We start from the raw sequence: 27,157 nt of genomic DNA on the forward strand, positions 1-27,157 counted from the left end.
TCCACGGAAACATTGATTAATCACTGCACTGCTGCCTTTCAACTGACAAAAGATCCTTGACTTGTGCACAGTACGAGTCCGGCCGGCCTCAGTTGCTGTTCCACTGACTTCACCCCTTCCGTCGGGGGAGTCACGCGTACGGCTCAGATGAAAGGAGGAGAGCTCTCGTCCGCAGCTCTCCGGACACTAGATATAGTTATATCTGTGTGCGTGTCCTACCCAATCTTCGATCACTTGCCGCGACTGAACCTAACAGTGTTCTGTCTCCTAAGGATCTTTGGCAGAAGTTAAGGAAGATTCATACAATATTCACTTGTCAATCCGAGGTGGTATTGTTTTAAAAGTTATCAATATCAGACCCCTAATGGGACTACACCCCTATAGTCTCACCTCTTACTATATCCAACCAGGACGTCCGGAGATACTGCAAACAGCCACGCACCACGTGGAAACCACGCCAAACGGTCAGTATCACTAGTAAAGAACTCGTGCACTTACCATGGCTTTTGTGGGAGATGATCAGTCCCAATTCCCGTGGGGGAGGTCGAAAGCAAGTCTCTCTTTGTGGATGTCCAGAGATGGTGGGGCGTCCCTGGTTAGGGATCCAAGTCACGGCACCAAGCTGTTGAGGGAGGGCAGTAATGACCCTTCACGGTTGTCCAAGTGAGTTTCAAATTATTATGTTACAAGGTTGATTGCAATCCAATAGAAAACCAGACGGAGGCAAAGCTCTGTATGGGGAGATTCAAGAATCTCTAACCCCGTTTATTTCTACTTAGCATTTTATATTGTTTTGAGTTTATTAATATCCAATCACCTTCAGCCATACAACAAGCTTGAACCAATGTTAGTACAATTATTACGGAAATACACATATGGTCATATTATCGTTAGTTTGGTACATGGTGGAAAGTTACAGGGTCATACATCCCAGCTCAGACTAGCTAGATAACAGGAGCAGGGTGTCTCATAGAATGTTCCTGAGAGAAAAAGTTAGTGTGGGAAAGTTGCATGTGAATCAAAAGGAAAGAAGGAAAGAATGTATGTTACGTAAAGTGTATAATAACATGATTTTGAAGCAAGCAGACAAAATGGCGTTGCCATAGCATGAATATCAATATGTCCTTTACAATATGTTTGACAGAGAACCACGGTTTTAAATAGCAGGCCTGTCATTTACTAATATTATTCTACACAGAGACCTAGTGTGAATAGCTTGACCAACACACTGCAACAAAATGAAAATGGAAGAAATGGCTGATTTTTTAAATCTGTTATAGGTGATATGTCTGATAGAGAGCCATGGTTTTAAATAGCAGGCCTGTAATATACTAATATTATTCTACACATAGACCTAGTGTGAATAGCTTGGCCAACACACTGCAACAAAATGGAAGGCAAAAATGACTGATTTTGGAACACTGTTATAGGTGATATGTCGGACAGAGAACCACGGTTTTAAATAGCAGGCCTGTAATTTACTAATATTATTCTACACAGAGACCTAGTGTGAATAGCTTGACCGACACACTGCAACAAAATGAAAATGGAAGAAATGGCTGATTTTTTTAACACTGTTATAGGTGATATGTCTGACAGAGAACCACGGTTTTAAATAGAAGACCTGTAATTTACTAATATTATTCTACACAGAGACCTAGTGTGAATAACTTGACCAACACACTGCAACACAATTGAAAAGGAGGCCAATATTTTCCATGTTCAGTTCAAATTTCTGGATTTTTATCGCTGAAATTTGGAACAGATCTGGCTGTATTCTGCAGGGCTAACAAGCAAATGGAGCAGAAAAATAGTGTACTCTGGATTGGTTTTTAAGCAAGTAACCAGGATTAAGATAAAAATAATTGCCCTGGCCCCTGATATCTGGGGCTATGTCTACAAATATCTGTAATTATTACAGCAGCAGCAGACAGGACGTTCAATGAACCCTCTTGCGCTATATGCCCTGCAGTCTGCCACATACACTGCCTGCCCGCCTAACACTGATTATATGCAGCTGAATTATTCCTCAGAAGGACTGTTAGTTCAGATGGATATATATATATATATATATATATATGTTGTGGAATACCTATACTAACAGGACGTTCAATGGACCCTCTTGCACTATATGCACTGCAGTCTGCCACATACCCTGCCTCCCTGCCTAACTCCTGCTATCACCAATGAATATATGCAGATGGATTAGTCCTCAGAAGGACTGTTAGTTCAGATGAATATATATATATATATATGTTGTGGAATACCTATACTAATTATAAACAAGCAAATCTCACCCTGACTCAGCAGCACCTCTCTCTACTCTGCCTGGTTCCTAGGTAGACTGTGACGAGCATGGCGGCGCCAGGTTTTATATAGACCTGATGACGCTGTGCGGCCAGCCAATCACTGTAATGCCACAACCAACATGGCTACGGCATTACAGTGCATGGCAGGCAATCCCTTCATGTTCACTGGCTCTCTATAGAGCACCAAACATGCAGGGAGGGGACCCGAGTTCCCGCCCAAGGAACCCGGAAATACTCGCCGAGTGCCAAGCTTGTCGAGCACCGTGATGCTCGGGCAAGTACCAAGCAGTGGAGAGTACGTTCGCTCATCACTAGTAAGCAACAAAGGACAAATGTAAAAAATGCAAATCTATGCATGAATTTGTCACAAATCGCAAAGTCACAAATTGAGAGATGTTTTTGGCTGTAAGACCACTGAATGCAAGGGAAACAATTTTAAAAAAGGATAATCAGGCATTATAATAATGTGTAAGGGCAGCACGGTGGCTCAGTGTAAGGGCAGCACTGTAGCCTTGCAGCACTGGGGTCCTGGGTTCAAATTCCACCACGGACAACATCTGCAAGGAATTTGTATGTTCTCCCCATGTTTGCGTGGGTTTCCTCTGGGTTCTCTGGTTTCCACCCACATTCCAAAAGACATACTGATAGGGAATTTAGATTGCAAGCCACAATGGGGACAGTGGCCATAATGTCTGTTAAGCACTGTGGAATTAATGGTGCTATATACAGTACAGACCAAAAATTTGGACACACTTTCTCATTTAAAGATTTTTCTGTATTTTCATGACTATGACTATGAAAATTGTACATTCACACTGAAGGCATCAAAACTATGAATTAACACATGTGGAATTATATACTTAACAAAAAAGTGTGAAACAACTGAAAATATGTCTTATATTCTAGGTTCTTCAAAGTAGCCACCTTTTGCTTTCATGACTGCTTTGCACACTCTAGGCATTCTCTTGATGAGCTTCAAGAGGTAGTCTGTGGAGTCCGCCATGGGTAACGGGTGGAGAAGGCCAGCCGGACTTTGATGGGATGATTTATCTCTCGCACAGAAGGCACACGCAAGAACATATTCCTTAACGTCCTGCCACCACCGGGGCCACCAATAGGACCATTGAAGGGACTTTGTGGTACGTTTGACCCCAAAATGGGCTCCGATCTTAGGGGCATGAGCCCAGGAGAGCACCCCATTTTGTAGATTAGGGGGAACAAACGACCTCCCCGAAGGTACCGTGAGTCTGGGCTCATCATCGTCCTCAGCCGTATCCATGGACTGGGACAAAAGGTCTACCCGAGGGTTCTTTTTGACATAATCTGACAAGACCTGGGTCTTGGGGACAAACAGAGGATCTGTGCCGGGAGCCACATCGGTAGAAGGGTCAGAGACTACCCTCTGGGTGACTATAACCATACAACTAGACACACAATTCTCACTCCAGGAAGAAATTCGCCCCGTATTCCAGTCAATGTGTGGAGTGTGACAACGTAACCATGGAAGACCCAATAACACCTCATCTAATCCACCGGGAATAATAAGAAAGGAGATAACCTCCCGGTGACCCTGAGGAAATGACATAGTGAGGGGAATCGACTGGTGGGTGATTTGCATGTCCAGGAGTGAACCGTTGACTACCCTAATGTTCATTGGTCTTGGCAGTAACTCTATTGGGATGGTATGCCTCTGGGCAAACGTAGATGACAAAAAATTGCCATCGGCACCAAAATCCACCCACGCCTTGGCAGTAACCGCTCCGAAGGACAATGTCACCTTATACAATAATTTGGAGGCAGAAGCCCCAGAATCCAACACACCTCCTCCAAAAGTGGTTAGACACACTTAATTTCCCGACTGCTTGGAACCCTTATTAACGGGGGACTCCAAGAGATGTGCAGGTCGGGAACGAGAGGAGCTAGACTCAGTTCGGGATATATCCATAGCCTCAGGCTCTGGGTCGGGAGTCGCGGGTTTGGAAATGGGTCTAGAGAAGGATGGTGCCAACTGACACTGAGGTCTGGCGACCTCCAGCTCTAACTTGTGTTCTGCATGACGCAAATCTATTCGTTTAGTGAGAGAGATTAACTCCTCCTGGGAGGTTGGAATCTCTCTGGTAGATAGAGCATTTTTAATATGCCCAGCCAGACCCTTCCAGAACACCAGGATTAAAGACCGCTCAGACCAATCCAATTCAGCCGCTAAGGTTCTGAACTGGATGGCATAGTGGCTGGCGGTGACCGAACCCTGGACCAACGCAAGAAGCTTAAGAGCCGTATCATGCGTGACCTGAGGACCAAGGAAAACACTCTTTAGGGCATTAAGAAAGAGACTCGCATTAGCCACTACCGGGTCATTGCGCTCCCACAGAGTAGTAGCCCACTTCAGAGCCCTGTGGGAGAGTAACGAGATGACACAACCCACTTTGACCCTTTCGGAGGGGAACCGTGCCTCCATCATCTCCAATTGAATGGAGCAATTGCAGCTGCCGCAGCATTTACCGCAGCCGAGCTACCCAGATTGGCTGCTTGAGAAACCGCCTGGGTAGCTACTGCAGTGATATCAGCTACCGGGTCAGCTTGTTCCAGAGTCCTAAGTCTGGCCTCAAGTTGCTGTATATAGCGCTGCAGTTGCTGACGGTTGTCAGCCATGTTCGGCAAGACCCTGGCGCTCTGATACTGTTAAGGGGACGGTTGCAAACAACTTTATTAAATAATGGAAAGCAACCGAACCCGGGGTCCGCGATGCAGCCTGGTGGACTGCGACCGAACACCTTCCGGGTGAGAAGGTAAAACGACCAACTTAAATTACAATCCCCTCCGTGTTACAGCACACAGGAGCGGGAATAGGGATTCGCACTATCTCCGTTAACTGCCCGAGAGATGTGCGATAAACAACACCATCACAGCTCAATGATCAGAGCGCGCCACCATGTTTGTGGGCGGGCTTTTTAAAGATAAAGCCCTGCCCACCATCGCACCATTGGTCACGTCACCCGCGACCAATCAGGCGGTGCCAGGTCACCGGATCAGCTGACTCCCAAACCACCAATCACGGTCCGCCATGTCACGGGCATGCTCAGTACAGAGAATCCTGGACTTAGGCTTTAACAGCCCTGTCTCCCTCCGCAACCTATCCTTCATGTTGCTAGGAAAAAAGACCCGAGAGACAACCTGTACGACTCATGGACCAGCTAGGCATTGGGACTGACGACGATGCTGAGCAGCATCAGCCCCAGCTGGACCGGAATAGGGGACCACAGAAGGTTCTGGACACATTTCGAATCCAGCAAATGCCTAACACCCCCAATTTTATGATTCTGAAGACACCTTCAAAGCTTCATTTAGCCTTCTATCAAAAGGTTTAGGCTATGAAGTCAACCGACATTGTTCTCCATAGAACTTCAGTAGTCAGTAATAAGGTTTTACTTTTTTTTGCTAAAGAAAATATATACTTCATCCTTCCAAATATTGCTTTTTGAATGATCTTAAAATAGAGCAATGACATTTCAGTATGATTGCACTTGACCTTTTCTCAACAATAGGATATAAAATATCAGGTGGGTAAGAGATGGCTAAGCATTATAGTAAAAGGAACTTTCTGTCTGATTCACAGTATGTTCTCTTCATAAACAGATGTCTACATAGTTGTTCTACATTCTAAAGGACACAGATTGACATACAGGATTATTTTTTGAGCACAGCAGTACTCTCTCTTTTTACTCTTTTTCTCCCCCAAGTATTAAGTACATCACTCAAAGCAATGCAATAAGAAAATATAAACCTTGGATGCCTAAACCTGTGAGATACCAATTAGGTGAAATATTGCAGTAGATCTTGCTTTTTTACACTCAATTTATAGAAATGTTTAGAAAATATTTACAGTATCTACTTTGATGTATTGTGCACAAAAAGATACAAAAATAAAGCAGTACAGCTGTATATGGTAAGCCCATACAGTCTCATAATTATCGTAAAGTGTGGCTTGTGACTTGGCCTTGGTATAAAGGGAGCCTGTAAGAAGGAGAAATTTCAGGGTGCAAAAGGTTTGGCTTTAAGTGCCTGTAATCCTTTTTCTGACAGCTTAATGGGGGCGAGCTCCTGCAGTAGCCCCTTGCAATAATGCCAAAGGTTGCTTTGATCGGAGACTTGTAAAAATGATGGTGTTGGAAATAGCACACACATAGAAAAAATAAGGAAAGATCCAGCTGAGATAAAGGCTTTCTTCCAGCAGTAAAACTTAGCATTTATTTCAGTATTAAAAACTCCAGTATTGTAGACAATGCAGTAGAAAGTACTGTTAGCATGACCTACTTGTTTCGACAATCTGTCTTTCTGGTATTGGGGGATTCAGAAAAGGAAGCTGTAGAGTTTGTTAAGTATATTAACAATTATGATTTTAATTTACAGTTTACCTATTTTTTCCTGGCTACTAGAATTAATTTTCTGGACTTAGGCTGAGTTCACACGATGCGTATTTCATGCGTTTCCGCGGCGTTTTTGCAGTTGCGTAAACGCCGCGGAAACGCATGAAAAACGCATGGTAGAAGGGAAGCAATGTTCCCCAATGGAAATCCGCATGTGCTGTGCCCATGATGCGGATTTTTCCGCAGCGTTAACGCTGCGGTCAAAAATCCGCAGCATGTCAATTAATTTTGCGGAAACGCGGCGATTTCGCCGCCATTGACTTGCATTAGAACGCGCCAATTCCGCAAGACAGCATTTGTACTTGCGTTATTGGCGTGTTCTAATATGCGGATGGTACCCGGGTGTGGAGGAGAGGAGAGTCTCATCCACACCCAGGTACCATTAAAAAAGCTGTAAAAAAAGAATAAAATAAAAAATAAATGTATTCTTACCTTCTGTCGGCCCGCGCAGCGCTCCCGCTTGGTTCCCGGCACTTGCAGTGAGTTGTAGGACCTGCGGTGACGTCACAGTCATGTGACGGGTCACGTGACGCTGACGTCGGCAGGTCTTTCAATTCAAAGTTGCCGGCAGCCGGGAACTTTGTAAAGCAGGACAGCGCGGGCCATCAGAGGTAAGTATATACACTCTCTCGGGTCACACTATATAAATCCATGCTGTTTGCATGGATTTATATAGTGTGACCTAGTTGTCAAGCACTTTCCAGGTGATGCTAAAATCGCCTGGAAAGCGCTTGTCAATCTGCATGCGGAAACGCATGTCAATCTGCATGTGGATCCGCATGTATTCTGCAGGAAAAACGCATGCACAATCTGCATGCGTTTTTTCTGCCAGGGAGATGCAGAAATGATGCAGAAATTTTCTGCTTCATTTCTGCATCGTGTGCACATACCCTTACACTTATCAGCTGACATTAGCATTCATAGTATGAACACAGCACTATATAGAAAACCGACTGCTAGCAATTCAACTCTTATAGCCCAATCCTGCCATCCTGCCCACATACAGCTGCTTTGACTGGATCCGTGCATGGCTTCTGACTACTCCACTAATTGGTGAGCTGACCATCCTTATATTTTTTTCTATATAGAAAAAAAAATGAATTTTTTAGTGCAATCAGAGATGAGTGAATCAATCTGCAGAGGATTGCGTTCGAGCTGAATTTCCTGAAATCCACTGTTTCACTCAAATTAGAAAATTTTGAGAATCGATTCACAAAAATTGAAAAAAAAGCTTGCTCGGCACCATTTCCCACACTGCTGAAGCATCAGAGAGCGTGTAAACATCATTTTGAATTTCCGAGCTGGCCTCCCCATAATGCCCTGCAGCTATGACATCTTTCAGATTATCATACCTTGCACAGTGGGGGTAAGTATCAGGGCCATCAAAGATCAGCATTTCCCATGAAGCACAATTTGTACGGTTAAGTAGTTTTCCATCTCCAGAGTCACTCGGTAAGTCTCTTTTTTCTGTAGAGTGTAAGTTCTTATGGTCAACAAGGTCCTCTCGCTCTCTTGCCTATAAAGTGTAAGCTCTCGCTCTATTCTGTAGAGTGTAAGCTTTTATGTTCAACTTTTGTAAGCCTTTTGGTAAGTTTTTATGGTCTCTCCTGTAGAATATAACCTCTTATGTTTAGTAGGGTCCTCTCTCGCGTGTTAAGTATAACCTGTTATGGTCAGTGAGGTTCTCTCTCTCCTATACCCCACATGTTGTTTATGAGGAATTACAAGCTTTCCAGTATTGAGATACATGCAAATGTATTCACCACTACTCAAATTTTTTGGGAAAATTTGGTGAATTTGGCAAATTTAGATTTCAAAAGATCTATCTCTGCAATATGAGACAGTACAGAATATAAGTAGATGAATGTGCTTGTGATGACAAACTTGTGGTAGTTTTAAACCATAGATATTGAAGTCTGAACACGTGTACCATTGATAAAAAGGAAAAGTACATAACAGCTAGGGATTATTAATTATTAATAGCCATACAGTTCATTGCTTATTGCACTTAATGCAGAAACATTCACTTAATTTGCATCCAGAATTAATTTTCATTACCATTATTTGCATAATAAATTAAATTCAGTAGCAATTAACCATGATTATGCATGGCAAATCAAAACAGAAATGATACATAGTAAGATTAAAGACACAAGACAGCCCACACACAATGCATTCCACCCTAATCTTTGTAAACCAGAATTTGCTTTTTACAACCAGGCAAAAGGAGATATGGTAGCTATATTCAAAATATTTCTTTGTGTGGTCAGAAACTCTAATAGTAATATTGATATATTTATATGGAGCCAACATATTACACAGCGCCTTGTTATTCAGAGGTGACATGTACAAACAATATCAATGCTAAAAAGTGCATGGATTGTATGGTCAAGAAACTAACTATTCACTATCCATCTGTATATGTCCAGATCCAAGGTGCTTGCGACTGCATGGAGTGTTTGCAAACAGATTATAGAAAGGACCAGATTCTGAGAAAAATGTAGGAATAGAGAATGGAGAAACACTACACTAGTAAAATGGTGTGCTAGGCTTAAAATATGTATTTAGGGCATAGTTAAAGGAAGCCTATGCATGCACGATGCATCAGCACACTGTGACTAATGAATACATGAACTCCAATATTGCTGCAAACGTTAAAAATGTAAAGGTACTGAATTAGCGTTTTTTTGATCAAAGAGCTTAAAAACCATCCAACCACGTCAAGATGTATCCTTTAATATAGATGGTCCCCAATCACTGTATGTCCTACCTCTCCATGGGCCAAACCAGCCTCATGAATGGCGAGTGAATAGGAAACCAGATGCAGCTTGCAATTAAAACCTTGTATGGGAAAGATGGGTGGATAAGAGTGCTGAGTCCCGGAGAGGGCTACACCCCCCAAAATGTACTACAAAAAAAGAAAAAATAAGCCACGTAAAGGTGTATGTATATTGGATATTTGTATATTGGCCAAATAGCATATTTGTGCACCTGAGCAAAGGTGTGCAGCCAGTATTTTTTCTTTTTTGTAGGTTTCAATTTGGAGCTGTGTGCCTGTTTTTTTCACTTCCTTAATCAGATGATACCTGGTTTGGCACATGGAGAGGTAAGACATATAGTGGTTAGGGATCATCCACATTTAGGTACATTTTGATCTGGTTGGATGGCTTTGCCCTTTTTGATCAAAAAATGCTAACTAAGTACTTAATGTTTTTAACATTTACAGCGATGTAAAGGTGTGTGGGCCCTATTTTTTTTTTTGTACTTAAAGGAACCCTGTCACCATGAAAATGCAGTCCCAACTGAAGGAACCATGTTATAAAGCAAGGGAGCTGAGTTAATTGATAAATATATTTTTGTGAGAATAGATAACCTGTGTTTTAATCATTTACGCCTAAGTATTTCTGCCCTGAAACAAACAATGTAGAGAACTTTAGATCAGTAGAAATCCATTCTTTGGCCTGATGGGTCACAATTTGTAAATTTTTATTTCTAAAGTTGTATTTTCCTAAGATGTCGAGAAGGTGCACAAAGTGTCTGGGTTTTTGATACTTGAATGAACTATGTAAAAGTAGGTGTCATGTTGTGATGGTGCTTTGTCAATTATACTTTTCCTGATTTACTGAACTAAAGGCACAGATAACCAGCAAGGCAACTACAGTATTCTTCAGCAATATACCAACCTATCATGGGCTTACTTGATTTATTACATGAGCTACACTGTGCTGGAGAAACATTAAACACAGACCTGCATTCCCTTCATTCTTAGTATGGGTCGAGTCCCAGTGGTTAGACCCTTGAAGATTCCAAAATAATGACAAATTCTAGCAATGGCACCACTTTTTGAAATGGTAATAACCCTTTAACCTTTTTCGATCACTGCTTAATCTCATTTATCTGCACTGTTGTGATGACTATTCTATTCTTAACTTCTTCATTTCTAACTTGTTCAGTATGACAAATATGTTTAGAGGTCGTATCTACTAGAAGAGACAAAAATGAAAACTGTATACATGAAAATGTAATGAAACACAATAGAATGCTAGACATATTAAACATGTTTTAGAATAGTACTTTGTGTCTTATGCATAACTTCACATTAAAAATTCTTTTGGAGTCCATTTGAGAAGCCTGTGCTCACTCTGGTCACAAGCATGAACTATTCCCATGGCTGCTCAGGATTAAATTGAGCTGGATAAAAGCCCTGCTTGTTCAGTGGAGTGCCTGCCCTTTGTAGATTTGCTGCTCTGCTGCTCCTCATTTCACAGAAAGCACAGTACTGTGTTGAGGTGTGCGTGATGCATGACCCCATTCCCATCTGTTTATGCTGCTTGATTGCAATGGTGCAGTTTAAGCAGCTATATGAATCCAGGGGAGATAGAAAAAAACAGACATTTGAAAACTTAGATGTGACAGACTTTAATAGACTAACATGAAAATGTGTCATGTTACAGAGAAGAGTGTGAAAAAAGATCTGCATTAACTCGCGTGTTTGTTTCCGGGAATAAGTTCTAGATCTGGTGCTTATCAGGAGATGAACATTTTATTTTACCCTGATATTGCAAACGTAGGATACTTAGTAAATCCTTATTTCTATTAGCATTTTAGAATTATGATAAAAGCATAATGCAATTAACAGCAATGATTGTAACTGACATTTCAAGGGTCCCCATTGGTGTCAGACACTTGGGCCCCAATTTATCAAAGTGTTTACATAAAAAATCTGGCATAAAACACTATGGCCCTGATTCATCACATGCCAATAAAAGTGTCACAAAAGCTTTGAAAAGTCGCAAAATTTTGACGCAACTCGGAGTTGCTTGAAAATTTTGCGACTTTTGGAGTTTTTACGACAGTTTTTCTCAGCGTCGCCGAAATGTGTGAAGCTGGGGCACACAGGGTGCAGTGGTGTTGTGTATGCCAGAAATCTCATGCCACTTGTAAGATGCTAGATTTATGAAGAGGCATGCATCTCTTCATGAATCAGGAGCGCCTGACTACACCAATCGCCCTCTTGATGAATCAGGACCTTTCAGTAATTGCATTTTTGGGTGGAGCTGAATCAAGACAGGGTTGGAACAGAGCAACTGCTCTGTCTAATACATGAAGCATTTCAGTGTACCTAAAGCAGAAAATCTATGGTCTCTCACAGTCCTCAATGTAATTTGTATAATAACCCATAGGGAGAGTCAAATGTTCCTAGAAGTATTGTTGCAGCAATTAGTATTTTCTGTCACACAACAGTACTGATTGGCGCTTAGAAGAAAAGGTTATAGCGTAACAGTGTAGCATTGATTTCATGGTGGAATGAGTGACAGTAAAGCATAAGAAATGCTCTCACCTCACCCCTATCCCATCCCAGTTATGTCCATTTTTGTGGTGCTGGGAGAAACTGACATGAAATCTCTAAACGTCACAAAATTTTTCCACAACTCTGAGCTGCAAAATTTTCTGACTTTTCAAAGCAATTTACGCCTAAATTCTGCCAACATTGCTTTGATGAATCTGGGCCATAGAGTTTAGCCTGTCTATCTGATCCAGTCTGTGGTCCCGATTCATCAAGATCAATGTTTTTCACGCCGAGAATGTTGGGTGGAATGCAAGGTGCCTGACTCTTTAAGATGTGCAAAGTGAAGTGCGCATTTGTGTCTGCCTCTCAACAAATTTTACTCCAATCATGAATTAAACGAGCAAGGATTGCCATGCCCCATCATGTCCCTGTCCCGCAAAAATGGAGAGATAACACGAAAAGTTCAGAAATGTTTGCGCAACATTGCATCGCAAAAATATTTTGAGACTATTTACAACTTTTTAATGCTAGAATTCTGGCGTAAAAGCTTTGATGAATTTGGGGTCTGTATCTGTCCATTAGATTATATGTGAGCATGACCTTTATATTTGCAGTATATTATATCTTGTATAATGTATTGCATATTGCAGTATCTTTGCCCTTGTATGGCGTTGCTATATATGTACATTAATATTTTTGACTTCACATGGTCTTTTCTTCAATTCATCATTTCTTCTTGCATGCGGGATGATTTATTTTATAGAACCTAAGATCTTCATCTAATGTATAAATAAATATGATTTTACCATCCAAAAAATGTAAGTAACAAGAAATTATAAGAAATGAAATAAAATATTCCTCAGAGATCAAAGAGGGCCAACTTCAAATGTTTCAGCAATATGAAGCTACTCGCTGGAGAAATTTCAGCTTGTCACATAATTAGAAAGAATCTTCTACTCATACACAAAAAAAGCATTCACAAGAGGACGTCGAGATTCTAGTGCATTGATTTTTTTGTTGAATTATTGACACTCCTCAGACCTTTCTCTTAACTGACAAATATAATATGCATCAATAATATACCTGAACTTTACATGAGTCTGATGCGAAATGTGGGTTACTCAACAATTTTATATTGCTTCTTTTTAGAAAAAAAAACAATATTTAGTGTCCCAGAAAATTATCCAAGCGGAGAGTTTTCTTTTATAATTTTGTGCAAGTATAAAGCTCATTAAAGTGAAGCTTCATTGCTTATATTAAGTGCTAATAATCTTTTCTATCTGGAAAATATACTAAATTGCATTCTACTTTCCTTACTTAACCATTCATGACCTTTGACGTATCCATACGTCATAGTTGAGAACGGGTTCCCGACCTTTGACGTACGGGTACATCATGGTGATCATGCAACCACCATGTCTGAAGACACGGTGATCGCATGAAGGTGCCTGTGGTTTGACGTCCGATCGCACCAATCAGTGAGCGGGAATGTAGTTTAACCTCATGTTGACCGCTCTACACCACCTTATTCCAGCTTGGAGACGTATAAAGAGCAGTCACTGTGTTGTTTTGGTGCTGATCTGCTGGGTCTTGTGGTGCCAAAGACGATTTTAGCCTGTGCCACCACTTCTGCTGTTGCTGCTGCTGATTGAAGACTAGAAGAACAGAAGATAGAAGATGTTCCTTATTAGTGTTGAGCGAGCATGCTCGACACTGCTCGGTACTCGCCCGAGCATCACGCTACTCGGGATGTTCGGCGAGCACCGAGCATTTCCGGGTTACTCGGGCGGGAACTCGGGTCTCCGCCCTACATGTTTGGCGCTCTTTACAGAGCCAATGAACATGCAGGCATTGCCAGCCAGTCACTGGAATGCCGCAGCCATGTTGGTTGTGGGCATTACATTGATTGGCTGGCCGCACAGCGTCACCTTGAATATTTAAAACCGGGCGCCGTCATCTTGGACACAGACGGCTGGGATCAGACAGTGTAGGGACAGTGCTGCTGATTTAGGGAGAGATATATTCTGCGAAATAGTTAGTGTAGGGTCTGTAAAGGCTGCCAGATCAAACAAACAGTCCTTCTCAGGACTAATATCCATCCCAGATATCAGGCAGGCAGGCTGTAAAGGAGACGCAGTGGTTAAACCAGCAAATGCTGCATTACAGTCCTGTGTGCTCCTGTTGCTGAAATTGCTGGACTTAGCTCCGGGTCTCGGGGGCCAGGAAAAATCCTTTTATTTTCATCTAAATCCTCTTTTTTTTCCTCCTTCACACTGTACAAATACCCATCTTATTAACCTTTTGGTGTCCCCCCCCCTTCCCCCCCCCAAAAAAAAAGTGTGTCTCTGATTTTTCAGACACAAATATATGTGTGGTGTAGGCTAGAGAAACAGAAGCGTGGTTTTGCAGTTCCACGGTTCAAACCTCTGTATTATCCTGCTTTTAGGCCATTTGTATCTAAAAAAATACAGTTTAAATGTGTCGCTCACTGTTCAACCGCAAATATATATATTTTAAAAAGTCTGGTATACACCAGTAAATTATAACTGTGGTTTTGCTGTTCCACGGTAAAAAATCTCTATTATCCTGCTTTTGGCATTTTTTGCCGAAAAGAAAAACCTAATAGTGTCTCCCTGATTTTTCAGACACAAATATATCTGTTGAAAATAGTCTGGTGTAGGCCCAAGAAATAGAAGTGTGGTTTTGCAGTTCCACGGGTCAAATCTCTGTATTATGCTTTTGGCATTTTTTGCCGTAAAGAAAAATTAATAGTGTCTCCCTGATTTTTCAGACACAAATATATCTGTGGAAAATAGTCTGGTGTAGGCCCGAGAAGTAGAAGTGTGGTTTTGCAGTTCCACGGGTCAAATCTCTGTATATCCTGCTTTTGGCATTTTTTGCCGTAAAGAAAACCTAATAGTGTCTCCCTGATTTTTCAGACACAAATATATCTGTTGAAAATAGTCTGGTGTAGGCCCGAGAAATAGAAGTGTGGTTTTGCCGTTCCACGGGTCAAATCTCTGTATTATGCTTTTGGCATTTTTTGCCGTAAAGAAAAATTAATAGTGTCTCCCTGATTTTTCAGACACAAATATATCTGTTGAAAATAGTCTGGTGTAGGCCCGAGAAATAGAAGTGTGGTTTTGCAGTTCCACAGTTCAAACCTCTGTATTAGCCACTTTTGGGCCATTTGCATCTAAAAAAAAGCAGTTTGAGTGTGTCGCTCATTGTTCAGCCGCAAATATATATATTTAAAAAAGTCTGGAATGCACCAGTAAATTATAACTGTGGTTTTGCTGTTCCACTGTAAAAAATCTGTATTATCCTGCTTTTGGCATTTTTTGCCGTAAAAAAAAAACTAATAGTGTCTCCCTGATTTTTCAGACACAAATATATCTGTTGAAAATAGTCTGGTATAGGCCCAAGAAATAGAAGTGTGGTTTTGCAGTTCCAAGGGTCAAATCTCTGTATTATCCTGCTTTTGGCATTTTTTGCCGTAAAGAAAAACAGTAATAGTGTCTCCTGATTGTTCAGACACAAATATATCTGTTGAAAATAGTCTGGTATAGGCCCAAGAAATAGAAGTGTGGTTTTGCATTTCCACGGGTCAAATCTCTGTATTATCCTGCTTTTGGCATTTTTTGCCGTAAAGAAAAACTAATAGTGTCTCCCTGATTTTTCAGACACAAATATATTTGTTGAAAATAGTCTGGTATAGGCCCGAGAAATAGAAGTGTGGTTTTGCAGTTCCACGGGTCAAATCTCTGTATTTTCCTGCTTTTGGCATTTTTTGCCGTAAAGAAAAACTAATAGTGTCTCCTGATTGTTCAGACACAAATATATCTGTTGAAAATAGTCTGGTGTAGGCCCGAGAAATAGAAGTGTGTTTTTTCTGTTCCACGGGTCAAATCTCTGTATTATCCCGCTTTTGGCTGTTATGTTCTGCTACCAAAGCTAAGGAAAGAGAGGAGATCTGTCCCTACTATAAGACTCAGCTGAATCCCTACGATGTAACAGGGAACCTGATCCTGCGATCAGACCTGCTAAAGTCCTAATCTAGTCTGTACGGAGACCTATAGATTTGGGGAGGGAATCCCTACAAGTACTAAGGACTGGGAGGAATATGGGACACCTCCTAACAGAAATAGCAGCAGACAGACGAACAAACAAAATAGATAGAACCTAGAGGTCCGTAGACCAAGCAAACTAACAGAGTTAGATACAGAGCACAGGCTAGCTAGAAAGTAGATATACAATGAAGTCCAGCAAAGCCAGAAGGGCGGAGCAGGATTAAATAGGCCAACAAGGTCATGTGACCAGCAAAGGAAAAAAAACCTAACAGCAAGGTTCTAACAGTACCCCCCCTTCTAAGAGGATCCTCCGGATCCCCTAGGACCAGGCTTATCAGGAAATCTCCTGTGAAACGCTCTGATAAGTCTGGACGCGGAAACATCATCTGACCTCACCCAAGAGTTATCCTCGGGTCCGAAACCTTTCCAGGCCACAAGATACTGCAAACTACCTCTATACCGTCTAGAGTCAAGGATGCGAGAAATTTCATATTCCCCGTCCTCCACCACCGGAGGAACAGAGGCAGAGGCGTCACCATCCGACACAACAGCTTTTTTTAACAGAGAGACATGAAAGACCGGATTAATTCTCCAGGAGGTAGGAACCTCCAACCTAACAGCAGATTGGTTGACAACCTGAAGCACCTTAAAGGGCCCTACAAACTTGGGACCCAATTTCTTAGAAGGAATCCTCAACCGCAGATTCCTAGAGGACAACCAAACCATGTCACCAACAGCGAACAAAACCTCCTGTCGTTTCCTATCAAAGTAGTCTTTAGATTTTCTGTTGGCCTCCTGAAGATTACCACGCACATCCGTCCAAACTCTTTCCAAATCACCGGAAAAATTCTCCTCCTCAGGCACGGCAGATCCCAACTTGGAGAACGACCCAAACGACGGATGTCTCCCAGAACAACAAAAAAAAGGCGAACAACCAGCAGAAGAAGATGTATGATTGTTCAGAGCAAATTCGGCAAGTGGCAGAAACTCAGACCACCCCTCTTGATTGTCTGCCACAAAACAACGCAAGAACTGCTCAACATCCTGGTTTTTCCTTTCTGTCTGGCCATTAGATTCAGGATGATATCCGGACGAAAACGACAAATGAATTCCCAACCTGTCACAAAAGGCACGCCAAAAACGAGCCACGAACTGAGGACCCCTATCAGAAACAATGTCAGTAGGAACGCCATGAAGTCTGACAATTTCCTTGACAAAGGCCTTAGCGAGAGTTTTAGCGCAGGGCAGTTTGACGAAGGGAACCAAGTGACACATCTTGCTAAAACGGTCCACGACCACCCAGATGACAGTAAAACCCTCAGAGGGGGGAAGGTCAGTTATAAAGTCCATAGCCAAATGTGTCCAAGGAGCACTGGGGACCTCCAAAGGACAAAGCAACCCCGCAGCAGGAGTATGTGAGGACTTAGATCTAGCACATATAGTACATTGGCGCACCCACTTAATGACTTCCTTCTGCCATCCAGGCCACCAAAAACTGCGACCCACCAGTCTCTTGGTCTCAGAGATTCCGGGATGACCTGCCAACCGAGATTCGTGACACTCAACAAACAAATCTCTCCTAAAGGTCCCAGGCACAAACAACCTCCCATGAGGAGTGTTAGATGGGGCATTCTCCTGAGCTTTAAGAATCTCATCTTCCAAAACGGAGTCTAAAGCAGCTATCACAACACCTTCTTGTAAAATGTTTTCCTCTTTCTCAGCACCGACTATGGGAGAAAAACTGCGAGACAAGGCATCCGCCTTAACATTCTTAGTACCAGGGATGTAAGTAACGGAGAAATTAAACCGCGAGAAAAACAGTGCCCACCTAGCCTGACGGGCATTCAGGCGCTTGGCAGCGTCAAGATATATCAGATTTTTATGATCCGTAAGAACCTGAACGGGAAATTCCGCACCTTCCAAGAAGTGGCGCCAGTGTTCAAATGCGAGTTTAATAGCCAATAATTCCCGATTACCAATATCGTAATTCAATTCAGTCTCCGAAAATTTTTTTGAAAAAAATGCACAGGGATGTAATCCATCCCCGTTATCCTGAGACAATACTGCGCCAACCCCCACAGAGGAAGCATCAACCTCAACCAAAAACGGCCTAGTAACATCAGGCTGCATAAGGATGGGAGCAGAGGTGAACCTCTCCTTGAGATACACAAAAGCTTCAATGGCCTCAGAAGACCACTGAACCGCATCAGCACCTTTCCTGGTGAGATCAGTCAGAGGTTTGACAATACTAGAAAAATTTTTTATGAATTTTCTATAGTAATTGGCGAAACCCAAAAACCTCTGTATTGATTTCAAACCAATAGGCCTAGGCCATTCCTGCACAGCCTGAACCTTAACCGGATCCATCTCAAAACCTTTGCTGGAGATAATGTAGCCCAAAAAACTAATTCTCTGTACAGCGAACTCACATTTCTCCAGCTTAGCAAAAAGCGAATTGTCCATTAATAACTGTAATACCTCACGCACGCTCCGCCAATGAGACTCCAGATCTGGCGAATAAATCAAAATGTCATCCAAATACACAACCACATTTTTACCGATCAAAGGTCTAAGGATGTCATTAATCAGATTCTGAAAAAATGCAGGAGCATTAGTAAGACCAAAAGGCATAACCAGATTCTCAAAATGACCCACAGGAGTGTTAAAAGCAGTCTTCCATTCATCACCCTCCTTCATGCGCAACAGATTGTATGCCCCCTTAAGGTCAATTTTAGAGAACCACTTGGCCCCCAATAACTGGTTAAACAGATCAGGAATCAATGGCAGTGGGTAAGGATTGCGTACCGTAATTTTGTTAATCTCACGAAAATCCAGACAAGGACGTAAACCGCCGTCCTTTTTTTTTACAAAAAAAAATCCAACCGCCACAGGAGACTTAGAGGGCCTAATGTGACCGGCGGCCAAACTTGTCTGTATGTATTCCTCCAAAGCCTTCCTCTCAGGAATAGTAAGGTTAAATAAACGACTTTTAGGAAGAGTCGCTCCAGGGACAAATTCAATAGAACAATCATAGTCTCTATGGGGAGGCAAAACCTGCGATTCTTTCTCAGAAAAAACTCTCCAAAAATCCTGAATAGGAACAGGCAATTCTCCCCTATCCAAAGCTGCAATACGCCCGTTACAACACTTGTCATAACATTTATGGCTCCAGGATTTAATTTCACTGGTAGACCAATCCAGTACAGGATTGTGAAATTTTAACCAGGGCAAACCCAATATTACTGGAGAAGGCAAGTTATTCAACACTACCAAATCCAATTTCTCATGGTGAACACCATTAATAGTGAGAGGAAATTCACTGACCTTGAGAGTAATATTCTTCAAAGGGGAACCATCCACAGAAACCACAGCAATGGGGGATGATAAAGGTTCAGGTTTTAAATTGAGTTTTTCCACGAATCCCCCATCAATAACATTCAGTGTAGACCCGCAATCAACAAACACCCGAAATTCCATTAATTTTTCCTGAGCAATCGTGGAAGCAGCTAAAAATATACCCTTGGAATTTAAACAGGCAATACGGGCGTGACTGACCATTTTTTTTTCTTTCTTCATACGAAGCTCACAGCCTTTAATCAAATGACCAGATTTTCCACAATAGAAACACAAGCCTTCTGAAAAACGACGGTGTTTTTCTTGAGAGCGAGGTGCCACCGATCCAATCTCCATCGGTTCACCACTGTTAGTACACACATTATCATAACCAGAAACTGACATAGCAGAGGATTTGCTCTCATTAACCCTAGCACGCAGTCTTCTGTCCACCCGTATAGCTAATTGCATAGCCTGTTGCAAATCCTCAGGTGTAGGATAAGCAATTAGCAGGTCTTTAACCTTTTCACTGAGCCCAGCAAGAAATAGACTTTTCAGAGCAGAATCGTTCCACCCTGTTTGAGTGGACCAACGACGAAAATGTGTACAATATTTTTCCATATTACCTGATCCTTGTTTTAAACGTCTCAACTCAGTCTCAGCTGATGCCACACGGTCAGGATCATCATATAATAGTCCTAAAGCAGAAAAAAAACTATCCACTGATCTGAAGCATGTATCACTAGGTTGCAAAGAAAAGGCCCACTCCTGAGGCTCTTTGCGCAAAAGTGACATTGTGAACCCTACGCGCTGGGATTCATCCCCAGAGGACTTGGGTCTCAAACGAAAATACAATAAGCAAGCATTTTTAAATGAAAAAAATTCTCGATGTTCACCAAAAAATAAATCCGGCAAACATACCTTAGGCTCCAAGAAATATGCTCCAGGACAGTTACTCACGTGCTGACGGAGCTCGGCCACTTCCAGAGAGAGTCCCTGCAGGTGTTTAGCCAAATCCTGAACCGACACCATGATGGAACAAAAAAAAATCTTTCCTTAGAGAATTTACAGGCTGGACTTACTGTTATGTTCTGCTACCAAAGCTAAGGAAAGAGAGGAGATCTGTCCCTACTATAAGACTCAGCTGAATCCCTACGATGTAACAGGGAACCTGATCCTGCGATCAGACCTGCTAAAGTCCTAATCTAGTCTGTACGGAGACCTATAGATTTGGGGAGGGAATCCCTACAAGTACTAAGGACTGGGAGGAATATGGGACACCTCCTAACAGAAATAGCAGCAGACAGACGAACAAACAAAATAGATAGAACCTAGAGGTCCGTAGACCAAGCAAACTAACAGAGTTAGATACAGAGCACAGGCTAGCTAGAAAGTAGATATACAATGAAGTCCAGCAAAGCCAGAAGGGCGGAGCAGGATTAAATAGGCCAACAAGGTCATGTGACCAGCAAAGGAAAAAAAACCTAACAGCAAGGTTCTAACATTGGCATCTTTTGCCGTAAAGAAAAACATTAGTAGTGTCTCCTGATTGTTCAGACACAAATATATCTGTTGAAAATAGTCTGGTGTAGGCCCGAGAAATAGAAGTGTAGTTTTGCCGTTCCACGGGTCAAATCTCTGTATATCCTGCTTTTGGCATTTTTTGCCGTAAAGAAAAACTAATAGTGTCTCCTGATTGTTCAGACACAAATATATCTGTTGAAAATAGTCTGGTGTAAGCCCGAGAAGTAGAAGTGTGGTTTTGCAGTTCCACGGGTCAAATCTCTGTATTATCCTGCTTTTGGCATTTTTTGCCGTAAAGAAAAACTAATAGTGTCTCCTTGATTTTTCAGACACAAATATATCTGTTGAAAATAGTATAGTGTAGGTCCGAGAAATAGAAGTGTGGTTTTGCAGTTCCACGGTTCAAACCTCTGTATTATCCGCTTTTGGGCCATTTGTATCTAAAAAAAAATAGTTTGAGTGTGTCGCTCACTGTTCAGCCGCAAATATATCTATTTAAAATTGTCTGGTATACCCCAGTAAACAATAGCTGTGTCTCTATTATTCAGCTTTTCCTATTTTTTTCCGTAAAGAAAAACAGTAATAGTTTCTCCCTGATTGTTCAGATAGTTTAAAAGAGTTGGGTGTAGGCCAGAGAAATAGAACTGTAGTTTTCCTCTTCCACGGTTCTAATCTACTTTTTATTAACCTTTTTCCATTGATAGTGCGAGTGTAAGCTATTTTACTTCCTTTACAATGGGCAAGGCGCGTGGCAAGGGACGTGGAAGTGGACGTTCTGGTGATGGTTCGTACAGAGGACGGGGCCGTGGCCAAGGTGAAAATGTGCCACAACCAACAGCCACATCTTCTCTCTCCCACTTCTTGACCGAATTACTAGGGAAGCACAGAGCAACACCAGTATTGCGAACTGATCAGTGTGAACAGGTTATTAATTGGATAGCAGATAATACTTCCAGTTACCTGGGCACCACCACCTCCGGTCTGTCGTCCACACGGTCAACTCTTAGTAGCCGTGAGTCTCGACCGCATACTCCTCCTCACCCTGATGCTCCTTCCTCCCACCATGCCGAGTGTCGTCAGACAGCAACTGATCTCACACTTGGACACTCTGAAGAGCTGTTCACTGGTCCATTTCCAGATTTGTGCCCCTCGCCTGCTCCCCTTGAAGTGGTGGAAGAAGAGATCCCAGGTAGCGATGCCCAAATATTTGAACAGCCACGGCCACAGGAAGTCGACGCTGGCAATTTGTCACAAGAGGTGGACGATGACGAGACACAATTACCAGGAAGTGAGGAGGAGGATCATGGTGCGCAAGTGGAAGAGGAGGAGGTGGTGGATGATCTAGTAACTGACCCAATGTGGCAGGAGGACATGCAGAACGAGGCCAGCAGCACACAGGGTGAGGGAGGCAGAGTACCCCAACAGGCAGGAAGAAGCAGTGTGGTGGCCGCACACAGAAGGCAGGCAACAGTTCCCCGTAACACCAGCACGAGGGACGTTGCCAGTACAACCTGTAACATAGTAACATAGTAACATAGTTTTTTAAGGTTGAAGGAAGACTAAGTCCATCTAGTTCAACCCATAGCCTAACTTGTTGATCCCGTAGGTCTTCCAGAGTCTGGAATTTTTTTAAAGACTCTGCTGATAACCCCAAAAAGGCAATTTGTACCACTTGCCATGCCAGCATCAGCAAGGGTGACAAAACTACCAGCCTGACCACCACCAGCATGATCAGGCACATGGCAGCAAAGCACCCGACTTTGTGGGGTGAACCCCAGGGTCCACGACCAGTGTCAGCGGGTGTCACCACTGCTTCTTCCGCTGTTGTGTGTGCAATAGAACCCCCTGTTGTGTGTGCAAGGCAATCCCCTGTCCATACTGCATGCAAAGATGCCACCTCCTCTCAGTCTTCACTTGTTCTGACAGTTTCTCAAGAAACAGCATCAACATCCAAGTCCACATCCCACCGCAGCGTTCAATTGTCCATATCCCAGACCTTTGAATGAAAGCGGAAATTCGCAGCCAACGCCCCACAGGCCACAGTCCTAAATTCACACATTTTACGACTGCTTGCATTGGAAATGCTGCCTTTTAGGCTGGTGGAGACGGAATCCTTCCGCAACCTTATGGTGTTGGCCGTCCTTCGGTACTTGGTCCCCAGCCGAAACTATTTTGCCCGGTGTGCCATCACCGCACTACACAAGCACATGTCCCAAAACATCTGCCGTGCCCTCAACAACGCAGTTACTGGGAGATTCCACCTGACAACAGACACGTGGACAAGTGCTTGTGGCCAAGGACGGTACTTCTCCCTGACGGCGCACTGTGTAAACATAGTGGAAGCCGGGACCCAGTCGGAACTTGGGACGGAACACATGCTCCCCACCGAGGATTGCGGGCCCTATGTCAGTCAGATTTGCCCCCACAGTGTACAGCTCCTGCGCATCATCCTCCTCCACCTCCTCATGTTCAGCCTCCATCTCAGATATCACCACATCAGTTACAAGCTGGAAGCACTGCAGTACTGCCTCCGCCAAGCGGCAACAGTCTGTACTGAAACTCATAAGCTTAGGTGAGAGACCTCACACTGCTTGTGAGTTGTGGACAGCTGTGAAAGAGCAGGCAGATCTGTGGCTGAGACCGCTGAACCTACATCCAGGCATAGTCGTGTGTGACAATGGCCGTAACCTGGTGGCGGCTCTGAGGTGAGATCACACACGTACCATGCCTGGCTCATGTGCTTAACCTCGTTGTTCAGCGGTTTCTTAAATCGTACCCCGAGTTGCCGACTTGCTCATTTTCGCAAGTCGGCTACAGCTTCCGCCGCCCTTGCTGTGTTGCAGCAGCATTTGCAGCTTCCATCACACCGACTGGTGTGTGATGTCCTCACACGTTGAAACTCTTCCCTCCACATGTTGCAAAGGATTTGTGAGCAGAAGAGAGCAGTTGTGGATTACCAGCTGCAACAAGGCCGTCGATATTCAGGTCAGACTCCACACATAAGACCTCAGGAGTGGACCTGGATGTCTGACATATGTACCATCTTGACAAACTTTGAGGAGTCCACCAAGATGCTGAGTGGCGATGACGCCATCATTAGCGTCAGCATTCCACTTGTCTGTCTTTTGCAATGCTCTCTGCAGAGAATTAAAGAGGAGGCATTGCAGCCAGAGTATGATGAGATGGATCAAGAAGCCGTAGCGGTCGATTACACACAGCCCAGCCTCATCTCATCCCAATGTGCATTGGGGGACAATGAGGGAGAGGAAGAGGAGGAGTAGGAAGAACAGGAGCTTGTATCATGTGCTGTAAACGGTAGTACCTGTACAACTGTCATACCGTCGGTTCAGCATGGGTGGTCTGAGGACAGGGGGGAGGAGGAGGAGGAGAGCATGGTCAGTCGTCATCTTGGTGAGGACACGGAAGTCTTGCCCATTACCAGTCTGGCATGCATGGCTGACTTTATGCTACGCTGCCTTAACCGTGACCCTCGCATTGTCAAAATGTTGGGTGACAGTCATTACTGGTTGGTGACACTTTTAGACCCCCGCTACAAGGAGAACTTTCACTATCTTATTCCTGAGGTGGAGAGGTCTACAAAAATGGGGCAGTACCAGAAGGCCCTTGCTGCAAAACTGTTAAAAAAATTCTCATCTGAATACGCTAGCGGCAGAGGTCACAGTTCGTTGCCCAACCAAGGCGTACATGCGAGAGAGACGCAACTCCAATCCAGCAGAGGCAGGGGAACACTGTCAACGTTCTGGGACAGTTTTCTCAGACCCTCCCTTCGGACAGACCCTGAGGCGCGGGATACTCTCACAAGGAGTGGAAACTTTCAAAACATGGTGAGGGAGTACCTTGCCGACCATACCAGCATCCTCCGTGATTCCTCTGTGCCTTTTAGTTATTGGGTATCCAAGCTGGACACTTGGAATGAACTCGCTCTGTACGTCTTGGAGGTCCTGGCCTGCCCTACCGCTAGCGTGTTATCGAGCGTGTTTTTAGTGCCGCTGGGGGAATTATAACTGATAAGTGAACTCGCCTGTCAACTGACAATGCTGACAAGCTGATCTTTATCAAAATGAACAAGGGCTGGATTGGGCCAGACTTCTCATCACCACCAAATGACAGCAGAGTAACATAAAGTCAGATCCATTGTGTTATTTCGGGAGGTGTATTCACATGCACCGCTTCACACCCACACATGGGTATATGCTTCCTCATTTCGGCTGTTTTATGTTCTTCTCCTTATCCTCAGCCTCCACCACCACTATACCACCAGGGTGACCGTGGTCCGTGTTGCCATTATTGAAAGTTCCTCCGTCCTTATTTTTGTCAGCTTTTGCTTGGAAGGCATAAGCAAAGACTGTGGGAGACCCACTCCCCAATAATGGGAATAATATTTTTAAGATGCTGTACTGTATAGCTCTTGTAAGGGGCATTCAAACCGTCTTGTTAAGCTACTGGGACCTCCACATCTCTTCCAAGGGGCATTCAAACCGTCTTGTTAAGCTACTGCGACCTCCACCACATTTCCAAGGGGCATTAAAACCGTCTTGTTAAGCTACTGGGACCTCTACGTCTCTTCTGAGGGGCATTAAAAGCAACTTGTTAAGCTACTGGGACCTCCACCACTCTTCCAAGGGGCATTAAAACCGTCTTGTTAAGCTACTGGACCTCCATGTCTCTTCTGAGGGGCATTAAAAGGGTCTTGTTAAGCTACTGCAACCTCCACCACTTTTCCGAGGGGCATTAAAACCGTCTTGTTAAGCAACTGTGACCTCCACGTCTCTTCCAAGGGGCATTCAAACCGCCTTGTTAAGCTACTGGGACCTCCATGTCTCTTCCAAGCAGCATTCAAACCGTCATGTTAAGCTACTGCGACCTCCACCACTTTTCCAAGGGGCATTCAAACTGTCTTGTTAAGCTACTGGGAACTCCACATCTCTTCTGAGGGGCATTAAAAGCGTCTTGTTAAGCTACTGGGACCTCCACGTCTCTTCTGAGGGGCATTAAAAGCGTCTTGTTAAGCTACTGGGACCTCCACATCTCTTCTGAGGAGCATTAAAAGCGTCTTGCTAAGCTACTGGGTTCTCCACTACTTTTCCGAGGGGCATTAAAAGCGTCTTTTTAAGCTACTGGGACCTCCACGTCTCTCCTGAGGGGTATTAAAAGCGTCTTGTTAAGCTACTGGGACCTCCACGTCTCTTCTGAGGGGCATTAAAAGTGTCTTGTTAAACCACTCTGAACTCCACAGTTCTTCCAAGGGGCATTGAAATGTTGTTTTTAATTAACTCTAACCTACACGACTCTTCGAACGGGCATTGCATTTCCTCCTAATTTTTGGCAGCTTTTGCTTGGAAGGCATAAGCAAAGACTATGGGAGACCCACTCCCCAATAATGGGAATAATGTTTGTAATATGCTGTACTGCATGGCTCTTGTAAGGGGCATTGCAAGTTCCTCCGTCCTAATTTTTGGCAGCTTTTGCTTGGAAGGCATAAGCAAAGACTGTGTGAGACCCACTCCCCAATAATGGGAATAATATTTTTAAGATGCTGTACTGTATGGCTCTTGTAAGGGGCATTAAAACCGTCTTTTTAGCTACTGTGACCTCCACCACTTTTCCAAGGGGCATTAAAACCGTCTTGTTAAGCTACTGGGACCTCCACGTCTCTTCTGAGGGGCATTAAAAGCGTCTTGTTAAGCTACCGGGACCTCCACGTCTCTTCTGAGGGGCATTAAAAGCCTCTTGTTAAGCTACTGCGACCTCCACCACTTTTCCGAGGAGCATTAAAACCGTCTTGTTAAGCTACTGTGACCTCCACCACTTTTCCAAGGGGCATTAAAACCATCTTGTTAAGCTACTGAGACCTCCACGTCTCTTCTGAGCGGCATTAAAAGCATCTTGTTAAGCTAATGGGACCTCCACGACTCTTCTGAGGGGCATTAAAAGCATCTTGTCAAGCTAGTGCAACCTCCACCACTTTTCCGAGGGGCATTAAAACCGTCTTGTTAAGCTACTGGGACCTCCACGTCTCTTCCAAGGGGCATTCAAACCGTCTTGTTAAGCTACTGGGACCTCCACGTCTCTTCTGAGGGGCATTAAAAGCGTCTTGTTAAGCTACCGGGACCTCCACGTCTCTTCTGAGGGGCATTAAAAGCCTCTTGTTAAGCTACTGCGACCTCCACCACTTTTCCGAGG

The sequence above is a fragment of the Phyllobates terribilis genome, unplaced genomic scaffold, assembly GCF_046119375.1.
Source record: "Phyllobates terribilis strain yellow unplaced genomic scaffold, ASM4611937v1 Scaffold_1__5_contigs__length_1240528914, whole genome shotgun sequence".
NCBI lineage: Eukaryota > Metazoa > Chordata > Amphibia > Anura > Dendrobatidae > Phyllobates > Phyllobates terribilis.